This window comes from Ixodes scapularis, unplaced genomic scaffold (genome assembly GCF_016920785.2).
Source record: "Ixodes scapularis isolate PalLabHiFi unplaced genomic scaffold, ASM1692078v2 PGA_scaffold1__304_contigs__length_218370807, whole genome shotgun sequence".
Classification (NCBI taxonomy): domain Eukaryota; kingdom Metazoa; phylum Arthropoda; class Arachnida; order Ixodida; family Ixodidae; genus Ixodes; species Ixodes scapularis.
Genome location: NW_024609846.1, coordinates 137015719 through 137037325, shown reverse-complemented (window position 1 = coordinate 137037325; position 21607 = coordinate 137015719). Strand labels below are relative to the sequence as shown.

At 46.0% G+C, this 21607-nt stretch overlaps 1 pseudogene; it reads left to right on the top strand.

Annotated features, from left to right (window-relative positions):
- LOC120844418 overlaps window positions 1–21607 on the top strand; it is a 97692-nt pseudogene that overhangs the window by 38798 nt on the left and 37287 nt on the right.

The following is a 21607-nucleotide window of genomic DNA, read 5'->3' as shown; positions in this document are numbered from 1 at the left end:
TTTTACGCCCCTGTTCCAGTACCGCCGCATATCTGTATCTTTGTATTATTTTCAAGTTTATTTCCTTTTGGTTTTACTTCAGATATTACTTACATATGCATCTTGGAGACTGACCTTGCACCTGTGAATATTGTCACAAATAATTCGAGAGCCCCGATTCGGTTCTTATATATTTCTGAGTCATTATAAGTTCAACTCAATGTAAATAATCTACAATAACATTGTATTTTTATCTGACCGTGGTCGTGTTAGCCCGTGTGGATATTATTTTTATATTAACACTCGTAAAATATTCATATATGACTAATCGTCGCATTTTAATTGCCTGGCTAACAAAAGTCTGTCAACCCAATTTTTTTATTTGGCGATCTGGCGTGTTCCAGCATATGAACCAATTTATTATTACTTATTAAAAAAGTACTTCATTGCCCCAAGTGGTGAAGTTCTATAAGGAATTTAACATAATTCATAAGAGGAATGTACAATACGCGACATTTATGCAGCGATGCTTAAGCCTCCTCAGACATGGGGCAAACAATGAACTAATATGATGAATTCTATACAACTCGTTTAAAGTTATTTGGCCCCAGTGGGGTAGCTCTCAGAAATTAGTAATTTTAAAGTAATTGCATTATAATTGAAAAGCAATTTGCAATTGTAAATAATTACTTTTCACGTAGTATTAATTGTAGGCAGGGATGGGAAAAATGCATGCAACTATGTATCGAAATACAAATACAAAATACTTCGTCACAAATATATTTAATTACAAATCTAATTACATTTCCAAAAAAGCATTTAAGTGCAAGATACAAATACAACCAAATGTATTTGGTCTCCTCGAAATACTTTTCCAAATACATTCCTCAATATTTGCGTCAGCGACTTCAGGACACCTGCAACGGGTTTTTGGGTATCTTATTTTAATATTGAATCGCACACTCTGGGTTAGTGTGCGAGGCTCTATAGTCGGTTACAAGTCCAAGGAGGTAGGAGAAGCTCCTCCCACAAGCGTGATGCGCCCGTTGGAAATCTCTCCGCAGTCGAAAGAGTTCACTGAAAGCAGCCTTTGTATCCATCCAAGTGGGAAGCTAATCCCCAAAAGTCGTGTTTGTTTCCATCGGAGGGGGGACACTCTAACCTCCCTATTGTGGCTTCCACAGTGCTAAGTCAAAGTCTAAAGATAAAGCAAATATGTGCAGAAAGGCAAGACCCTCCTCGCGCGTTGGCCGCGACGTCACGGAAACGATGGGACGCTATTGGATGCGGTGGTGGCGGAGGGATATACGAGTCCCTTTGAGGGGCATTTGCCGCTACCTTCTTAACGTGTAACCGACTATAGCAACGTAATAGAAATATAATCACAGAAAAATGTAATCAGCTGGGACGTAATAGGTGAAAAAAGTACAGAGCTTCAAGCAGCTTTCTTGTCGATTATACATTTTGGTGTAGACCAACAAAGGATCGAGACGACCAAGACGCGCAGTACTAGCTAGAGAATTTTTTATTGTTGCAACTCGCTCCAGTTACAAAAATCTGGACGACCCGCGCATTTAGAATGTTCCAGGCAAAAATGTGGATGGAGATAAGGCTGGAAAGCATTACGTGTTGTCGCAGGCCCTTATTTAGCCAGTCTGCCTGTGAACGTCGCTTTCGTAACTATTCTTGCCTCGGACTAGCACCGTAATCACAGAGTCACTAAACGCTTGTGTTTGATTGAGAGACACGGCATTCGGCGCAGAACGTAGTTTTCTTCCTGCTCTGGACAGTGACAATAAATTTGAGGGATGTATTTTTTTCCACAAAATTGTATTTAATTACAATTGTATTTGAAATACCCACGTTTTAGTATTTAAATACACACGTCAAATACATTACCCGATTTGTAATTAAATACAAATACAAAATACACAAAGTATTTGAAATACTGCCCATCCCTGATTGTAGGTAAGCTACTTTTGAAGCAGAGTAATTGTAATTGTATTTAAATTATATTTTGGAAGTAATTTACCCATGAATGCTTGCAACGGCGGCAAATGCAGCCGTATCGGTGGCTTTTCTGCACGAATCTTTTTTTTTTTCTCCTCACGTGATCTTATCTCGACGAATAGCGGCGCGGCGGCACGTGGAAAACAGACGCGCAACGCGGGCTCCCGTACACTCTCAGAAGTAGGAAGAGGGGGGGGGGGGGGGGGGGGGGGTGGTAGACGAGTACAGCCTTTGTCCCATGTGTTACACCCCAAAACAACAATTCAACGTTCAGTCCATCGACGTCGAACCGATGATACCAAATTTCACGAGCGGCTTCATTGTCGAGAAATGCAACTTATTAAAATAGCTAATGCACGCATTAAAGGATGGAGTAAGACAATCAAAGTTGTGTTGGTCCTGCTGCAAAACCAGACTGTTTTCCTTGTGTAGTCCCTGATACGCATATTTGCGGTTTAATAGATTAGACCCAACAGCTATCAAGCCACCCGTAAAAGTTGGTATCGCCAGATTGACGTCAGAGCACTGAACGTCAAAATGTATTTTTGGGGTGTTACATGGGGGCCAAGGGGAGTACCCGTCCACACCTCGTATTTCTAAAAGTGTAGGGAGCCTATACAGGAAGGCTACGCATACCGTGGATTGGGTGTAATTTTCAAACGGTTGAATCTCTTAAAAAATCATTAAAGTTCTGAATGTTTTGCTGCATGTTGTAGGAGAAGCGTTAAAGTATACTCACACACCCTCACACTCACACTCACACTCACACCAGAAAAAAGGTCACTCACGTCGCGCTGACTTTCAACTCAAATTGTATTTTCGTCTTCCTCCGTTTTTCATTTCCCCGTATTAAATGTCATCTCACTTCGTTCTCTTCTGTACAAAAGCATTAGCAATGTCTATCGCACAATTACCTTCGAGAATCAAGATATAACAATTATTTTTCCGTAAGCGATATGGATGGACTACTAACACAGGTGTCACTCCTTTTTATGATGTTAGCTGCCTCTAGTATCTCACGTGTTAACTGATGATGGTTCTTTCCGATTATGGTGCTATTTTTGAAGTCCGCGGTGCACCCACAGTCACAGCAGTGAATGCCCGAAAGTCCTGAGTTTGCTAATCGGGTGTTGTTATTGTGTTCCCTTAATCTGTCATTAATACATCTTCCAGTTTGTCCTGTGTACTGTTTGCCGCATGATAGGGGAAAGGAATAAATCACTCCTTCTGAGCAAGGTTTTCTACAGAAGAGAACGAAGTGAAATGACATTTAATATGGGTAAGACTCAACGGGACTCCCGGAAAGAAGAGGACGTTGGAACTGATTAGACGTTCACCTCTTTGCTCTCTATCTTGATCGTCCTGAACCCCGTCTACACACTACTGGCTGGCATCTAAGACATCAGACGTGACCGCGAATCGTCCGCAGCTCATCGCGGCACGGGTTACTTCAGGTAACCAACACGGAATAGCCCCTCAACCCGGCATGTCTCTGCCGGCATCAGCGTTGGATCCATCGTGCTCCCAGCAGACTCCCGCTGACAAGGACCACGCTTACCATGTCGTTCAAGACAACCATTTGGGCCTTTCTGGACTGAGAAAACGACACAACGACACCGACAGTGATTCTGCTGATCATTCATTGACACCTGCCAAAGTTCCGGCAGCAGCAGTAAACGAGGAAATGGACCAAGATCTAACAGAGGGTTACCTAGAAGGCTTCGTCCTTGTGGAACACCGCCGACAAAGGACAACGGGAGTCGCAGTACTTCTGACGCCCACTAACGAAGCACATCGCCTCCAGCAACAAACCCCATTGAAGCTGAGTGCCGAGGTCAACACGGCAGCGGGTTGCCCCATTCTGCGCCATCACTTTACAGCTAGGGGGGGCCTCCTAGTGGAAGTCGCAGAAGTAAATTCGGTAAACAAGCTCTTGCGAATCCGCAACCTTGGAGACATGCCAGTACAAGCCACCATACCGAATACGTACCTACAGAACTTCGGATTAATCAAGGGGGTACCCGTGTGGTACACAGATGCTGAACTGGCTAAATTCCTCCAACCGACAGGTGTCGTCGCAACTCGCCGCCTCTATCGCCGCCGTGGAAAGCCTGGTTACGCCGCAACAGCATCTGATCGTGTCGTGCTCACGTTTCGACCGAACACAGAATGTCCGTTGAAAGTAAACCTCGGGTTTACTCAGCAGGAGGTCACTGAGTATATTGAGGCACCGCCAAGATGCTTCAATTGCCAGGCACTTGGTCACATATCCAAATACTGCAAAAAAAGCACAAAGTGCAAGAAATGTGGAGAACCCCATCTAATCAAAGACTGCAAGGGCGACTCACCTGTAAAATGTGCTAACTGCGACGGAGAGCACCCAGCGAACTTTGTAAACTGCAAGGTACGTCTAGCTGCTCTTAACAAGGCGAAGACATTCGTACGAGGACCAGGTCAGAACCCTCCGAGTAAAGAAGCTCCCCTCCCTCTGGAATCTTATCCGCCTCTGCCTCCACAAGATTCACCAGACTTGACATCCTCTCAACAACAGCTACAGAAGAGCAACAAGAAAAACAAGACAAAGTGGGCTTCTTCGAATGAGCAAGCGGCGACAAAGAACGTGCCGGGTAGTGAGCCACCGCCTCCTCGACAGACGAGAAGCACTCCTGTGCTGCCTCCACCGGCTGGCAAGCGCACATACACCGACGCAGCCACTCGTGCTACTCCAGTTAAGAAGCCGTCGTTTACTGCTTTCGGCTCGATGACGGTCAGAGACATAATAAGTATTGTATTCTCTATCATTCGAAACTCGATTTCCCAACTGCCATCCGGCACCTTTAAGAACATAATTGAAGGACTTTTGGTCCTTGAACCTGCGATCACAGCATTGTTGAGTAGCTCGTGCCAATCTACTGGCTAATGCCCTCTCCTTTGAAGATAATGTGAAACGTGCGACAGTATTCCAGTGGAATGCAAGAGGGTTAAGTTCACGTCTTTCTGACTTCAGGCAGTTCATTTTCAAATATAAGTTTCCGATTTTGGCGGTTAGTGAGTCACGTGTACCAACAGATTTTCGTATCTCTGGATATCAGGTTTTTCAATGGAATCGAGGGTCTGGTGCTAGTCGCGTATTTGTCGCAGTTCGAAAAGGCTTAACATACATTACACATAACATCTCATCACACCCAAGCAATGAATATTTCAGCGTAACTGATAGTAAGGGGAGTCTTTCATTCACTGTGATCGCTGCATATATTGCTCCATCATGTCCCTTCGATGTTGACAGATTGAATACCATCATAAGGCAGTGTCCTCACCCTATATTAGTGACCGGTGACTTTAATGCGCGTAATCCAGCTTGGAGTAGTGCAAGAACCACACGCCGTGGAGGGAACTTCTAGATTTAGTGGACGAACACGATCTCTGCGTCCTAAATGACGGGACACCTACCTATGTTCGTGGCACCCGATGCAGCAGCTGTCTCGACGTCTCATTTTTGTCATCTGAACTAGTATCTCGAGCGTCTTGGTTCACAGATGTTGAGACCCATGGTAGTGACCATACACCAACGTATATCACATTACATGGCCTACAACCCAAAGTTCACCGAAACCTGATTTCGTAAATTGATTGGACGTCCTTTAAGGAGAACGTTGAATTAAAGCTGCGAGAGACGAGTACATACAATGAGTTCATTTCCACCATTCAGCAATCAGTAACTGAGTGCAAGCGATCCGTCCACCTCCCTTCCTCGAGCACAGAGGTGGATGGGGAATATGAGCGTCAACGTGCCATCCGGCGGCGTGCAGAACGACGAGCACGTAGCACTAAACTACCTGACGATGTTCGGATTGATAGGCAAACTCAAAGACATATCCGTCGTCACTTAGACAAGCTCGCTAGAAAGAAGTGGAGAGGGCTGTGTGCTTCTTTTGATCCACGTGCTCAAATGACACAAATATGGCATATTGCGCGGGGCTTGCGGTCCACACCGCAGCAAAGATCGCCATTCAATGCCCTCTCAATATTTTTGAGAAGGTCACTCTTGGATATTGCAGAGGATTATTGCGCTTCATTAGTGGATCTGCCAGCTGTGGCCAGCGTCAGTCCACCAATCGTGGACACTGAAAATTCCCCTGACCAATTCCCCACCGAGATTGATGTTATATTTACTTCCCAAGAACTTGATCAAGCTCTGGCGTCACTTAATTACTCTTCTTCACCTGGATCAGATGGAATTACCAATGACACGCTGGCACACCTTGAATATGAAGGCAGCCAACGTCTCTTAGACATATTCAATGATTCGTGGGTTACTGGCAACGTGCCGCAAGAGTGGAAAATAGCTAGAATTGTGCCTGTGCTCAAAATTGGCAAATCTCCATTGAATATGAAATATTATAGGCCCATTGCACTGACAAGTTGCATCGGAAAATGCATGGAGCGCGTGATTCTCTCACGTCTAGAATGGTTTTTAGAGTCGAAGTCAATGCATCCCGAAACAATGACCGGCTTCAGACCGGGTCGAAGTTCCATCGATAACGTTATAGATCTAGTTACTCACGGTGAAGATCAAAAACTTCGTGGGAAAATAACAACAGCCGTGTTTCTGGATGTACGAGGTGCTTTCGACAATGTAACTCATACCGCTGTTTTACAAGGCCTTCGAACGATCGGTATTGGTGGTCGTCTTTATCACTGGATAGCTGATTACCTACGTAACAGAGCGATCTTCATGCGCACGAAAGAAGGAGATACAACACAACACGTTCTAAAGAAAGGAGTACCTCAAGGGGGGGTTTTGAGTCCTGTGCTCTTCAACATAGCTCTTATTGGTCTTTCTAAGATGGGCTGGAAATCCACTCGCATCACAACTTACGCCGACGATATGTGCATTTGGACATCTGCAATTTCCCTTAAGAGCATACAGACTCGACTGCTTGGTACACTTGCTAACGTATCTCAGTTTCTGGCAATGCGCGGGCTTGAAATATCCCCTGAAAAGTCTGCCGCTATTGCCTTCACACGAATGAAAATGAATCGATACCCGTTAAAAGTGAATGGTGGTAAAATGCCCTATGTTTCATCTCACAAATTTCTTGGAATTTTTATCGACCGCGGCCTAACATGGAATCCCCAGTTCGCTCATCTGAAAGTGAAGTTGTCTTCATTTCCTAACCTTGGCCGGTTCATAAGCGGAACAACCTGAAGAACTTCGACTGGTGCCCTTCTTCGCCTGTATAATAGCTTATTTGTTGGAATTCTTCGTTACTGCCTTCCTGTAATGCATGGTCTCTCTCCTACTAACGTGAAGAAGCTAAACCCACTACAAGCACAGGCACTCAGAGTTTGTCTAGGTGTTCTTAAATGTACATCTACCATAGACACAATAGCCGAGTCCCACTGCCTTTCCATAATAGCTCTTCGTACGCAGGAAACTCTTCGAAATCATATGCGCCATCTTACGAGGCACCAAGCCCATCACTTAGCGGACATCCCGGAAAGGTGCTTCTACAGCCGCATTGCACAAGAGATCCTCGATCACACGCACATTCTTCCAACATCTTTTCAGAGATACAATTTACTCTCTACGCCTCCATGGTCATTACCTCGAATTAAGATCTACAGCACTATTCCGGGTATTACAAAGAAATCAATGCTCCCCGCTGTCGCTCTTCGACAGCTTTCTTTATCTTACATTCATTTTGAACACTTATCTTCATGTCCCATTTACACTGACGCGTCCACAACGCTCAATCAGTCCTCTATTAGTACGGTAGCTCCTGCACGTTCCTTAAAAAAGGGTTATAAGCTCTCCCATAGGATGTCGTCTACAGCTGCCGAGCTGGTGGCTATTCGTGAAGCGATGAGATATATTCTAACAATTCCTTCGCGACTTTGGACAATAATAACAGACTCTAAATCATCCCTTCAGTCACTCCAGCACCCATGTAAGAAAAGCCCATACGGACAGCTATTATTGGAAATCCTCAAACTACATTGGGGCGCAGTTTGTCAAGGTAATGAAATATGGTCTTCAGTGGATACCAAGTCACTGCGGCATTCAAGGCAACGAATTGGCTGACGCTGTGGCAGCAGGTGCTCAAAGCTCTATACACGAAGTTCAAGCCCCATTTACTAGAACGGACATAAATAGTACAATACGAGTCCTGGGGAAGTCTATAACTGCACGCCTTTGGGCTAACGCAACCGATATTGATCCTCACCTAACGTTTCGCGTACCTCGCGGTCTCACTCGTTGGCGCCAAGCTGTACTACACCGAATATGTTTAAAAGTAGCTTACACCAATCAATACTTATACCGCATAAGTAGAATTGCCTCTCCACACTGCGATCACTGCAGAATTATAGAAGACTTAGGACACGTCATGCTGGAATGTCCTCAGTATGAAGAAGAACGCACACAACTGCAAAAAGAAATGCAACTCGGTTCTGGAGAGGACCTCACCGTCTGCAAGATACTGGGACCGTGGGAAAACGACGCCTCTGCCACAACAGCAACAAATGCCCTCTTGCGATACCTATCGGCGACCGGTCTTAACAAGAAACTAACGCTGTGACAAGATATAGACTGATTTTAATTTTCTTCGTTTTATTTTTATTTGTTTTCGTGCGTTTTTAACTCTTATTATATCTATGTACCCACATCCCTTCCCCCTAACCAGAGTAGCAAGTCAGGAGATACTTCCCGGCTAATTTCTCTGGCTTCCTTTTTTCACATCAATAAAATAAAAAAAATAATAATAATATGGGTAAAAGAAAAACGAAAGAAGGCGAAAATACAATTTCAGTTGAAAGTAAGCGGCGACGTGAGTGACCGTTTTTCTGGTGTGAGTGTGAGTGTGAGTGTGAGGGTGAGTGAGTCTACTTTAGCGCTTCTCCTACAACATGAATATCCAACTCGCCCAAGCATCCATTCTAAGGAGTTTTGCTGCAGCACGTACTTTAAAGGAACAGCTGTATAATAAAAAAGCCGTAATCAAGAATGTTTTTTTTCTAATTTCAGATTGACGTTTCAGAGTTTCTGCACACTTTGGATGAATTATATCAGGCGCAAGATAAAAAGGAAAGCGCTGTGGAAGCCTATGAAGATTTCATAAAGCGAACAGTAATTTTGTTCTCCGGAGAGAAAGACATTAATGTAACGACAAAGATTGCTCAAGATATATTTGACTTCGAAGTAAATTTGACAAAGGTAGTGTTCGCTTTCATGTATTTATAAGAATCGTGCAAGGCGCCTGTGCTCTGTTTTTTTTTTTCACACTACTACTACACCGGTACAATGGTATTGTAGTAGAGGGTTACAATATGTGTAAATGAATACATTCCGACATGATGATGCAGTTCACTTGCAAAGCGGTGGCGTATACCTATACATAGGTTGCACGTGACGTAATTCAAAGAGCGCTCCGATGACCACCAGGGACGAAGGCAAGAAAGAGCTCCCCTCTTATTAGGACCCTCCATTGTGCCTCCCGGATTTGCACAGGCGTCGCTATTTTCCTCCCAGAAGATTAACCCGTCACTCAAAATTCGTACAAAAGCTGCTTCCCTCTCCTCCTCTTACATGGTGGTCAAAAGTTTTCGATGTGACGTCAGTGCAACATTTGTATAAAACAAAAAAAATAATGTGTTGTGTAAATATATAGATATGTTCAATGAACATATGATAACATATAAAATCACATCAGAGATGATATATACGATTGATATGATTTATACATCTCTTATCTATTCATCGGACAAATAATTCTTATACGTAACTTTTTCCAGTAAAAATATACTTTTAAACTACATGCTAAGAAGTTTTTTGAAGAATAATGAGGCTAGTAGTTTCGCTCTGAATGAACCGACATATATCGTCCGTGCTCGCATTCTATCCTGATTACGGATCTTCTTCAACGTAACCGCCAGTGGTGCGCCTGTGTAGGAAATATCGGAATACCGCTACGTTTCATGCTCTGACTTAAATTGAAATTGTGCGATTGAAACGCACTCAAAAACCAAAATGAGCGTGTAGTAACGTGTGCTGGTTCTACAACCGTATACTTTATTAAACTTATTGTAACATACGATGTTGGCATTCGTCCCAGCCGCTGCCCAAGCCGTCTTGCCTACAGCCGGTGACAGGTAAAGAGTTCAGGGCGAGGGAAAGCAAGGCTGGGGAGGCGAGGCGAGAGAAAGGTCAAAGCCCGGAGCCGCAAACCAATTCCTGCGAGTCCTTTATCGAACCTTAACCGTATCTGACAGTCACGCGCATCTCGGACCCTCGCGCGTGGCCCAGCCAGCTCACAGTCTCACATGCCGCCAGACTTCGTCTTCTGTATACGACACCTCCCCCTTTCAGCCTCATTGTCCATAGCGTTACGGTGGTCGTGAAGTTCTCCCACTGCGTGTTATGGTTGCTTCAGGATCGTTCTCCCGTTGACTGGCCGGCTAGCTTTCGCTGTCGGGAATCGCGGGCTGGAGATGGTGCCGTGTGCATCGTATCGATCCTTGGTCGGTTTCTACGAGGTAAGACCGAGGTGGTTCGGCTTGGTCCCGCACAACTCCTTGCATGGTGCCGTGTGCATCGTGTCGTTCTTTGGTCGGTCTCTACAAGCTAAGACCGAGGTGGTCCGACTTGGTCCCGCACAACTCCTTGCGAGGCCGCTCCCGCGTGAATCCCCACTGCTGCGTGTGGATGTAGCTCCCTGCCATTTCTTGTACAGTGGCGCCTATTATAGCTAGACGCCTCTCTTGTCTTCCGTTTCCTGTATCGTTTCCGATACCTCGTGGAGTGTTGCCAGGGAGGTCTGAGGGCACTGGGCGCCGTTGGAAGAGTGGAGCGTAACTTCCGCCCCATCAAAAGTTCGGCAGGGGAAAACCCTTCGGGCCCAGGAGTGGTTCGGTGCGCCAGAAGAGCTTGTGCTGAATTCGAGGTTTTCTTCAGCAAGTTCTTCGCAGTCTGCACCGCTCTCTCCGCTTCCTCGTTACTCGGGGGATAATACGGGCTTGAAGTAACCAGTTCGACACCCCACTCTTTGGCGAATTGCCGGAACTCGGTTGAGCCAAACTGAAGAGCGTTGTCGGATCGCATGACTTCCGGGCAACCGTGTCTTGCGAAGTTCTGGCTGAAAACCTTGATAATGTCCCCTGTGGTTGTTCGAGGTATTTCTTCAAGTTCGAAAAACTTCGAGTAGTAGTCGAGGATGACTATACACTTCTTCATCCCTGAACTGGAAAAGGTCCGTTCCAATTTCCTGCCAGGCACGATCGAGTAGTGGAGTCTGAAGAAGGGGTTCTGTACGTAGTCATCTATATTGCTGACAGGTAGGACAGCGACTCATATACTCAAGTATTTTCGTGCTTATGGCAGGCCACCAGACGGAGTCTCTGGCTCTTGCCCGGCATCGGACAACACCCTGATGGCCGCAGTGCAATCGCTCCAAGACTTCTCCTTGCAGACTAGGCGGGATCACCAGCCGGTCGTTACGCATTAGTAACCCCTGCACAACCGAAAGCCTGGAGAAAAATGAGTTAGAGGCTGGAAGGAGCTTTACTGTTAGCATTTCATACTCGTGAACCAAAGTTTCAGTGATCTCCACGGTGTTCCTTGAGTCTGTAGAGTGGCCTGTGGTTGGTAGGGGTTTCCTGGACAAGACATCCGCGGTGAACATCTCTTTCCCCGATACGTGGGATATCGCAAAGTCACACTCAAAGATGCGCATCCTCAGACGCTGCAGCCTTGGTGTCATTTCGTCAAGACGTTTCCTTGTGAACAATGGCACCAGAGGCTTGTGGTCTCTTTCGATGTGGAATCCCTTTCCTACTAAGTAGGTCCGGAATTGTTCACAGGCCCATACGATGGCCAAAGGCTCCTTTTCAACTTGGGCGTATCTCTGCTATGTTTGTGTCATGGCTCTCGATGCGTATGCCACTGGGCGTCTTTTGCTGTTTTCCTCTTGGAGCAGAACCGCCCCCAGTCCAAACGAAGACGCATCCGCCGACAATGTAAGTTGTGCATCCGGTCTATAGAACGTGAGCACAGGAGTCTTGCATAGGAGATCTTTGATGTTAAGGAATGCTTCTTTCCGAGGCTCGCTCCAGAGCCAGCTAGCATCCTCGTGTAGCAGATCTCGAGGTGGCTTAATTTTCTTAGCTATGTTGGGAAGAAATTTCCCAAGGTGGTTGACCATCCCCAAGTATGATCGCAGCTCTGCCAAGCTTCCAGGTGCCGACATCTGGACGATCGCTTCCGTTTTCTTTGGGTCTGCCGCAATGCCCCTGCTGCTCAGAAGGTGGCCCAGAAACCTGACGCTCTTCCTGGAGAACTCGCACTTTGAGGTGTTCAGGGTCACTCCGGAGTCGTGGAGGCGGCGGAGTACCAACTCGAGATTTTTGTTGTGTTCCTTTTTGTCACGACCGAAAACTAAGATGTCATCCATATAACATACTTGTCCTGGGATTCCCTCTAGGATCCTCAGCATCTCCCAGACTCTTTCAATAACGTTATGTCTTGCATCCGTTGCAATTCCTGTTGAACGCTGGTTAGCAGAAGTAGAAGTACCCGTCACGGGTATGTGATTGCGAATGGTCTCGCATCAGGATGAAGCGCGATCTTGTACTCCACGTTCATTTTCCCCAGTCCTTGGAAAATCGAGGGGTACTTTTTACGTAAGTGGTCATACTCCGGCTTGCTTTCGGCTTTGACTTCGTTCAAGCTAGGTAGCACCTGAAGGGCTTGAATTGCAGGCCACCCCAGCAGAGGGTGTTTTAGCTGGTCGGACGCATAGATGATTTCTCTAGTAGTGCGCCCATTCCAGGTTACCGTCGCCGTGAACTTGCCTAGCGTGCTCAGCGGTGTGTGGCCTGCTCCATAAAGATCCGTCCCTGTTGTCCGCAATGTTGCCAACGTTGTCGCATTGCACATATTGGGAGGGATAGCTGTGACGTCTGCCCCCGTGTCCACCTTGAATGTGATGTCCTGGTTGTTTACTTTGGCTGTAATGTACCAGGCTTCCCCGTTGCTTGAGCGTACCAGCTCGCCGAGGAAGACTTCGTTCAGTCCTTGTCTGTGCTCTTGTGATGTGAAATTTTCTCGAGCGTGTTTGGAAAAACAGACGCTCTCAAAGTGGCCTAGCTTCTTGCAGGCGTCGCACTTCTTGTCTTTTGCGGCACATTAAGACTTGGCGTGTTTCCGTGAACTGCCACACCATCGGCACGTCCATGGCGAATTATTAGACAGGGCTTGGAGACGCATCGTTTTCGGACGTCGAAAGTTCTTGTTCTCGCGCTTTGTTTACGGCTGCCTTGTGAGTTCTTCAAGAACGTCGCCGTCAGCCTTTGTGCTGCGTAGCTCAGTCTGTTGGCGCTTTACCGTCTCTGATGATCGAGCTGCCGTAGTCGCGCGCTGCAGTGTAAGTTTAGCATCGAGCTGGAGTTTCTCGCTTAGTTTCCTGTCCAGGAGTCCGACGACAATCTGATCCCGTATGAGCTCCTCCCGTAAAGGGGTATTCACACGAGGGAGAAATCCCGGGGATTTCTCCCCGGCACGCGTGCATCACGAGATGAAAACGCGAGGCTTTTGCACATCGCAAAGCCTGACGTTTTCGTCGTGGGATGCGCGTGCCGGGGAGAAATCCCCGGGATTTCTCCCTCGTGTGAATACCCCTTAAAGGGCCGTAGTCAAAGGTATCCGCCAATCTGTGCAATGCCGTGATAAATACCTCCAGAGGCTCGTCCAGCTCCTGCCTTCTAGAATTGAACTTCGCTCTCTCAAAGATGACGTTCACCCGCGGAATGAAGTGCGCCTCGAACTTAGCCTTGACTATGTCGTAGCCGTTCAGCTCACCTTGTATCACCTCGAGCGAAGAAAGGACATTCGCTGCCTCTCTGCCCATCGCGTAGATGAAGGTGTTCACCTGAGTCGAAGCGTCACGGAGATGAAGCCCCGAGAGGATCCGGTAGCGGTCCCACTGTGTGATCCGTCGCTTCCAGTCGCTCGGATTCCTGAAATCCAGCTTCGCCGGTAGCTCGACCACGAAGGGGTTGAAGAAGGAAGGTCCTCCGCTGGCCTGGGAGATTGAAGTCCCCGAACCGTCTGCGTTGCTACTCATGGCGTAGATCTAGCAGCGGCTCGAATCTTCTTTGCTGGCCGTTCGGTCGAACTGCAGAGTTTGGTGCGGCTTCTCAGGTCCCGAGAGACGATGGAGGATCGTTCATGATCCCACCGCTGCCACCATGTCGTGTTTCGAGGCGAGAGAAAGGTCAAAGCCTGGACCCGCAAACCAATTCCCGTGAGTCCTTTATCGAACCTTAAGCGTATCTGGCAGTCACGCGCATCTCGGACCCGCGCGCGTGGACCAGCCAGCTCACAGTCTCGCATGCCGTCAGACTTCGTCTTCTTTATACGACATTCAACGTAACCGGCAGTGGAGCGCCTGTGTAGGAAATATCAGAATACCGCTACCTTTTATCCTCTGACTTAAATTGGAATTATGCGAATGAAACGCACTCACAAACCAAAATGAGCGTGTAGTAACGTGTGCTGGTTCTACAACCGTATAATTTATTAAACTTATTGTAACATACGATGTTGGCATTCGTCCCAGCCGCTGCCCCCAGTCTTCTTGCCTACAGCCGGTGACAGGGTAAGAGTTCAGGGCGAGGGAAAGCAAGGCTGGGGAGGCAGAAGCAGGCGCAATGCTGGAACAAGGGAATGTTTCCTCCTATCCTATCCAGCAATCCACCTACCTCCTCCTCCGCTGCATGGCTTTCCTTCGCCCTGCATTTCTCACCTGTCAGCAACTATACAGTAGGCTTACATGTGCGCGGGACAGAGCCCACGCGCAAGTGGCTCTTGCGTGGGCGTCTTCAAGGGCTATTCCAGCGATTTTTTCGTAATCGTTGATTTGCCTCGAAATTGGCTAAACACACCAATAGACAGGGCTGTACCAGTTCCCCATGTATTGAGTGAAAGGAAACATCATTGCGCGAAGTGATTGAATTTTCAAATTTCGTATTCATGGTGTTTCTCAAGCGGAGAGACCCTACTGTAAACACTAAATGTGTCGACGGGAAGGGTCCAATGTGGGCGGTATAGCCATGTTCCCAACTGATTACAAAACGTTTGATGCCAAAAAAAGAATGTTTGGAAGCTGATTCACTGAGAAGCATGCAAGAAACGCTCGGCATACTCTGTTTACGACTACCTTCTCGTCCTTAAAATCTGTACCATTTGTGATGTCACACTACTGGCAGGCGCGCGGAAGTTTAAGGCTGGCTTCGACATCATCTTCATTTGCGGTTTTCTTAGTGGCAATTTTGAATTTTGAAATAATAAATAGCACACTGTGAAGACAAAAGGTCGGGTATTCAGAAAATGGAATTCGTTTGGGTAGCTCAGGAAACTGCCGGCGTACCCCTTTTAGCGGGGTACACATAAGCGATGAAAGCGGGTGCCGCGCGGCAGCGCTCTCATGCATCCAGAGCAACCGGTGCTCGCGTCCCTCCGTCACTTCCGCGCGGCTCAGAGTCACTCGGATTTGCTCGATACCAGTCTTGGGTAATTTACTTTTAAAAAGTAATTCGTTACAGTTAGTTACTTTTAGAAAAAAAGTAGCGAATTTACCGTTACTGTTACCGCAACAAATTAGTAACTCGTTACAGGTGCAGTTACTGTAAAAGTAACGACGGTACTTTTCAGTTACAGTTCTTTAACACAAAACAATTGAGGAAAAACTAGAAAACGCCCCTCACCAGGTTTTGTTGCATAAAATTAAAAATTGCGCTTTTTGCTTCATATTGTAACTTAGAAGCAGTTTCTTCTCGAAGTTAAGGTTTATTCACACGATGCATCTTGTTGGCGAACCTTCTGTCACGAAACTATGTTTCAGGAAACAAATTTCCTGTCTGAACGCGTCCGAAAAAGTGGCGCGCCTCCGAAAAAAGTGGCGCGTGTTCCTCGCTTCAGGGGCATTTTTTTGCTGAAACCTCACCGACGCCTGTCAATCACCCGAAGGAGAAACGCGGGTGCTGCCAATGGCCGCTCGACTTCGCTATGACGTCCGACGTTCGAGGAGGAGCGAGCTTCTGGAAGAGTCTGATTTTTGGCCGATTCCGTATCCGAGCCAAAGCCGAAAGAAAAGAAAAACAGACATGGCAAGCGACCAGCGGAGCAGCGGTGCGTACGGGCGTTGAGTATTGGTCCTACTCGGTTGCAGGCGTGTGAACGGCGCTTTAGCAGTACGGGTTGGTGGCGCGGTGCAGATTCATCAACAGTTGTGACGAGTGCAAGCACCGCATATAAACGTGATGGCTGTGGATAACTTTCTTTTAGCGATGCAAAAATGTCCGAAATGCTTCGAAATCATCCGCCTGTCCTTTGACGTTCGCGATCTTTCCCCGGTTTGGCAGGACTAGTAAACCCAGTGAGCCGAATTTGACTAAGTTTATTGAGTGGCACTAATAAAACAGACTGCCTCTTCACACTGTGCGTACTTCATATCGTGATGCGAAACGCTTGATATTTCCGGTGCAGATGACAAGGTTTGGCGAAATTTCCGTGAGTCAATACGTCACAGGTTTCGCACTTCAAGCTCTACGTGTGAACAGGCCGATTTCAGGAAATCTCGGTTTTCGCTGAACTGTGGCGCGTTGAAAAGATGCATCGTGTGAATAAGCTTTTAGTGTTTGAAAGTTTCCCTCATTTGATTACAAACACGTCCCTGCCCTTACTGAACAGCTGCTCAACTGGCGCGCTTGAAGGAATTGCACGGCGGCGAACGCGGACCCAATACAAATACCCTATCCTTGGTAGCACTAGCATATTGGTGGCTCGTTTACGGTTGCGCTGGGTTGAGGAGTTGCTGGACATATTTCAGCTTGTACCCAGCAAGCCAGAAACAAACCCCGCGCAAGCACCAGTAAATTTTGCCGCGACTGTTGATACCACGCCGTCGTGGCGCAAATGAAGTTACGAAACATGCGCATTGCGTAGTAGTGGCGCCAGGAATTAAATTCAGGGGGGTCTCCGGAGGTCTCAGACCCCTCAGTCATTTTAACGCATGGTCTGAGACCCCCCTCCACAGCCCCGAAATTAGTGAAATTAATATCTTGCAATTAGATATTGTTTTCAGGAACGTGACATTTGGGTATCAGCAATTTGAGGGTCGTAGGTACGCCTTGGGCGGTCAGCAGTGGAGTTTATTATGTGTGTATTCAGTAATCTCGTCAGATTCAGTTCCTCCTCCTCCCCCCCCCCCCCACACACACACACACACCTTCCTTTAGCGACCCCCCTCAACTTACGAGAGACTTTAAGCACTGAGTGACGGTAATCAAAATACGAAACATGCGCAGTGACAATCGCGTGTATTGTTGATTCACGGTAGATGCATCCGATTAAGAAACGTTTGCGCAGAAAAAAGATACTAAGATGTAAGTGTTCATTCACAAAGTACAAGCGCCTGCGTAAAGATAACTAGATTTTGTTTTCATCAAATCTACACGTGGCTATATTCGGGTCGTGACTCGCGAGAAAGGACGTATTCACAAGTTTGTGCAAGACCAACTTGACACTCAAAATGTTGGAAAACACACTTTGGAAGGTGCAAAGAATAGCTATATTCTACTCGTTCAATGATCTAATAACCATAAAAAGAACTGGAAAGTAACAACAAAAGTAACGTCGTTACTTTCATCGTTACCTCAGAAAAAGTAATCGAACTACAGTTACAAGTTACATTTTTAAAAAGTCACTCGTTACAGTTACAAGTTACCAAAAAAGTAACAAAGTTACAGTAACGCGCTGCTAGTAACGCGTTACTACCCAAGACTGGTCGATACAGATAAAGCCACGCGGTGCGCTCGTGGCGCGCCTAGCGCCATTCACCCAGCGAGGTAGGGCGGCATGGAGCGATGAACTAGTATCCCGTTCCCCAGGCAAAATTGACCCCCCCCCCCCCCCCCCTTGGCTGCCGCCATGTTGTCAAAAACGTGCAACATGGCGGCGGCCAATTGGGAGTCCCTTTCGGCAGCAAGTTTTGAATCGCTCTGAGGCCCTCTTCCCCGCCTCTTCTTTCACACCCTCGCAGCGTATCTCTCCGTCGGCCGAAGGGAGAGCGGTGGACCCCAAACGACATGTCGGGTGTCGGCCCCCACTGCGCGCGAAGGTCTTCCAAGAACGCCGTCTGCGGGCGTTTTGTACAGAGAAATGCAGCCACCGGTGCGGCTGTTGATCGCACCAGCACAAGCTTCGTAAAGGGATTCTAAACAAAAAATAATATACCTCGGCAACACTTACAAATTTGCATCATAAAATTGGTTTCGTCATAAATTTCTAACTTGCCCCCCCCCCCCCCCCAATTACACATTATAATTTCGTTTATTGGTCTGACGTTTTTCTATCGAGGTTCATTTTCGTTTTAGTCTTACTCTCAAAAATATTAGTGGGAAGCTGCGCGAGCGTGGAAATATATTACGATTTCTTGAAAGACTATTCCACAATAGTTATCACCAAAAGCTTAATTTTGCTTCGTAAAGTTTGTCTCAAATAATATATATGCAAGATTTTAATATATCTTCAAATGTCAATGTGTTTGACGACGCTGAAACTGTCGTTCAAATGAAATACTTCAAACTTGAGATATATTTGAAACCACAATGATCTAGTTCAGTTTGAAGGGGTTTACTTGCTGGGGAGTTTCCAAAAAAAAAAAAGAATATAAATTCCCAGTGACAAAATATATATACAAATAACAAGACTCTATTGCATTTTATCTTCATCCCATTCTTGGGATCTTCCGTCAGATTTTATTTTGGAGGAAAGAGAAGTGGTAAACAGACGTCATGAGCGAAATTTCATTCAAACCACATTTCGGCCGCTTTGCACTTTTGTGCTTTCCGAAGTCAGTGGACTGATGCATTATTCAAAAGCTAACTTTTTGGTTTTAAAAGAAATGAAAACATAAAATAAGCCATTTTCTGGCTTCAAATGCAACACTGTTCTTCGTTTCATCTTGTGTTGAACTGCAGCGGAAGCTCGGAGCTAGGGGCTGTGACGAGGCCCTGGCAATTCATTCGTACGCATTGCAAAGGAATGCGCTAAAGCCTTTGATAGTAAAAAGCGCGTAGCCTTTGTTCTTAAAGTAATGCGCGTGTTTTGTACCAGTGATAGAATATATATGTTATAATCAAGCTCCCAAACGTGATATTTAATATTTAAATATGTAGCATGTTTGTCTCGTTCTTTTATGCAACTTCCATAGCGTCATGGCCAATGCGATGAATCGTAATTAAAGATTTCTTCAAAGTGAAGATTGTTTTTAATCTAAAAGTTATGATGTACAAACCAAAACTGAATTAGATATTTGTTGGAAGTAATTCTATGAACTTTCAAATTACCTCGCTGTTTGTTTAATATGTTACCTGAAAAAATGTAACAGTTCTCTTACTTTCGCAGGCGCGTCTCCTCAGCGTGCTCTTGTGTTTCCTACGGCACCCCGCTTCCCGCAAGTTTTGTTTTTTCTTTCATTTTTAAATCCACATTGGGAAGAGAAGCGCAAAAAAGTATGTCAAACATATACTACAAACTTCGTTCCCAGCCTCCGAGCGGAAGAAAAGTGACACTGGCAGTATATCTGGTTTCGACGGCACGAAAACATTTATTTGTCAGTGCCGTATGCCTTTATGGGCGTTGCATATGGACGAAAACAGCTTCGTTCGTTCCGTCAGTCACTACCCAAAAGCTCAGTAGTCGGCATCGGCACTTTGAAATCCGATACACAAGCCCTGGCTTGTGCAGGGCTTGTGAGCCTATGTGGTCAACAGATTTCGCAAGGGCGTCAGCTTGGAGTCGACATTCCATTGTCCACGCCTACCTGTTTCATGGCGTGACGGTTAAGACTAATTTTTCGTGTAGTACAGGAAGTGAAGCGAAGAGTTTTTGCGAAACGGGCTTCCGCTCGACCATCTTGCCGATCCCGCTCGTAAAATGGAGGCTGCACAGCTGCGCCTCAACCTTGGTACTTCAAACATTTTCAGCAAAGATCGTGAAAAACGTTTGAACTAACTTGAACAAAGTGCACGAAGTCAGAATCTTTTCGAACACAGCAGCCAAAAACATTTCATCGAACCGAGTCCACGCCGGACTTTAAATGACCACCATTTTATCTCACGCACTGATACACACCCGACGAGCTAAGTGACGTCACTTTTAAACTGACGTTTGATTGGCTGTGGAGACCCCTAGCCTTCCGCTGCTGTTTAACACAAAATGAAACGGAGTGTAGCTAAAATTTTTGAAACTGCCTAGACTTTTTTTGTCTCTTTGAAGTGCATTTGACTGTCGTTATTCTTCGTTTACGCGAGCAGGTAATATATTTTGTAGTCCTGTCTCCGTGCACAAGAACATAAACTATACTTTGTGTTTAGACTTATTTCTTGTATAACAAGACTTTGAGATAAAGCAGGTTGACGTTGGGTTCAAGTATTTGGGAGGGTCATTTAGTTATGGTCGGCTTTTATAGTATTGTTTACTTTTAACGGCAATAGGCTAAATCAAGCGGAATTTTCCTTGCAACAATCAAATTGTTGTTTAATCATATTTCTTTCGTCAGGACGCGAAAACAGAAAACAACCAAGGGAATTGCTAATGAACTAACTTTCATAGCCGCCTATATAAATTTTTTGTGTTTTGATTTGATTCTTCACGATGATCAAATCTAATATTAAAACATATAATTTTATTTTATTGCGTATTAATGTCTTGTTGAGATAACTCTTAGTGTTCATGTATTGAGGATTTAGATATTTCAAACGCATTTGATATAATTAAAAGGATTTATCCGTAATATAAGGTTTCATTGGCGTTTTATTTATTTAAAAGGGTTTATCAATATAATTATAAAACCTGAAGCTCTTACGAGAAGTTAGCCTTTGAAAAAAGGTTTACAACTTACCACAATTATTGCACTAACTTAACTGCTTGGCAACCTAAAATGAACTTCCTATTGTAATTACCTTCTACTGCAATTACCTTTCAATATATATAGGGTGTTACAGAAAAGGTGTACAAAGTCGATATTGCGAAAACTACGTTTCGGAACAAAAAAATTGAAGTCGTTTACAACTCCCTGTAACGCCGGATTAGAGCGCAGCTCTTGAGGAGGAGGATGGAAGGGTACTGAGGGATAGGATGGAAGGGTACTGAGGGATAGGCGACTCCCTGAGGTCACGTGACCTCGGGGGAGTCACATGACATCGGGGATCACGTGACATCGAGGGTCACGTGACCTGAGGGGACCACATGACCTCAAGGAGTCACGTGACATCAGTCCTCACGTGACCTCAGGGGGTCACGTGCCCTCAGGGGGTAACCCTCATGACCATCGTGAGGGTAACCCTCGTGACCCCCGTGAGGGTAAACCCCGTGAGGGAAACCCTAGCACACCTTGTGAGGGTAACTCTCGTGACCCTCGCGGGGTAACTTTCGTGACCCTCGTGAGGGTAAATCTCTTAACCCTCGTGAGGGTAACCCTCGTGAGAGTAACCCTCGTAACCCTCGTGTGGGTTACGAGGATCACTCTCACGAGGGTTACCCTCACGAGGATAACGA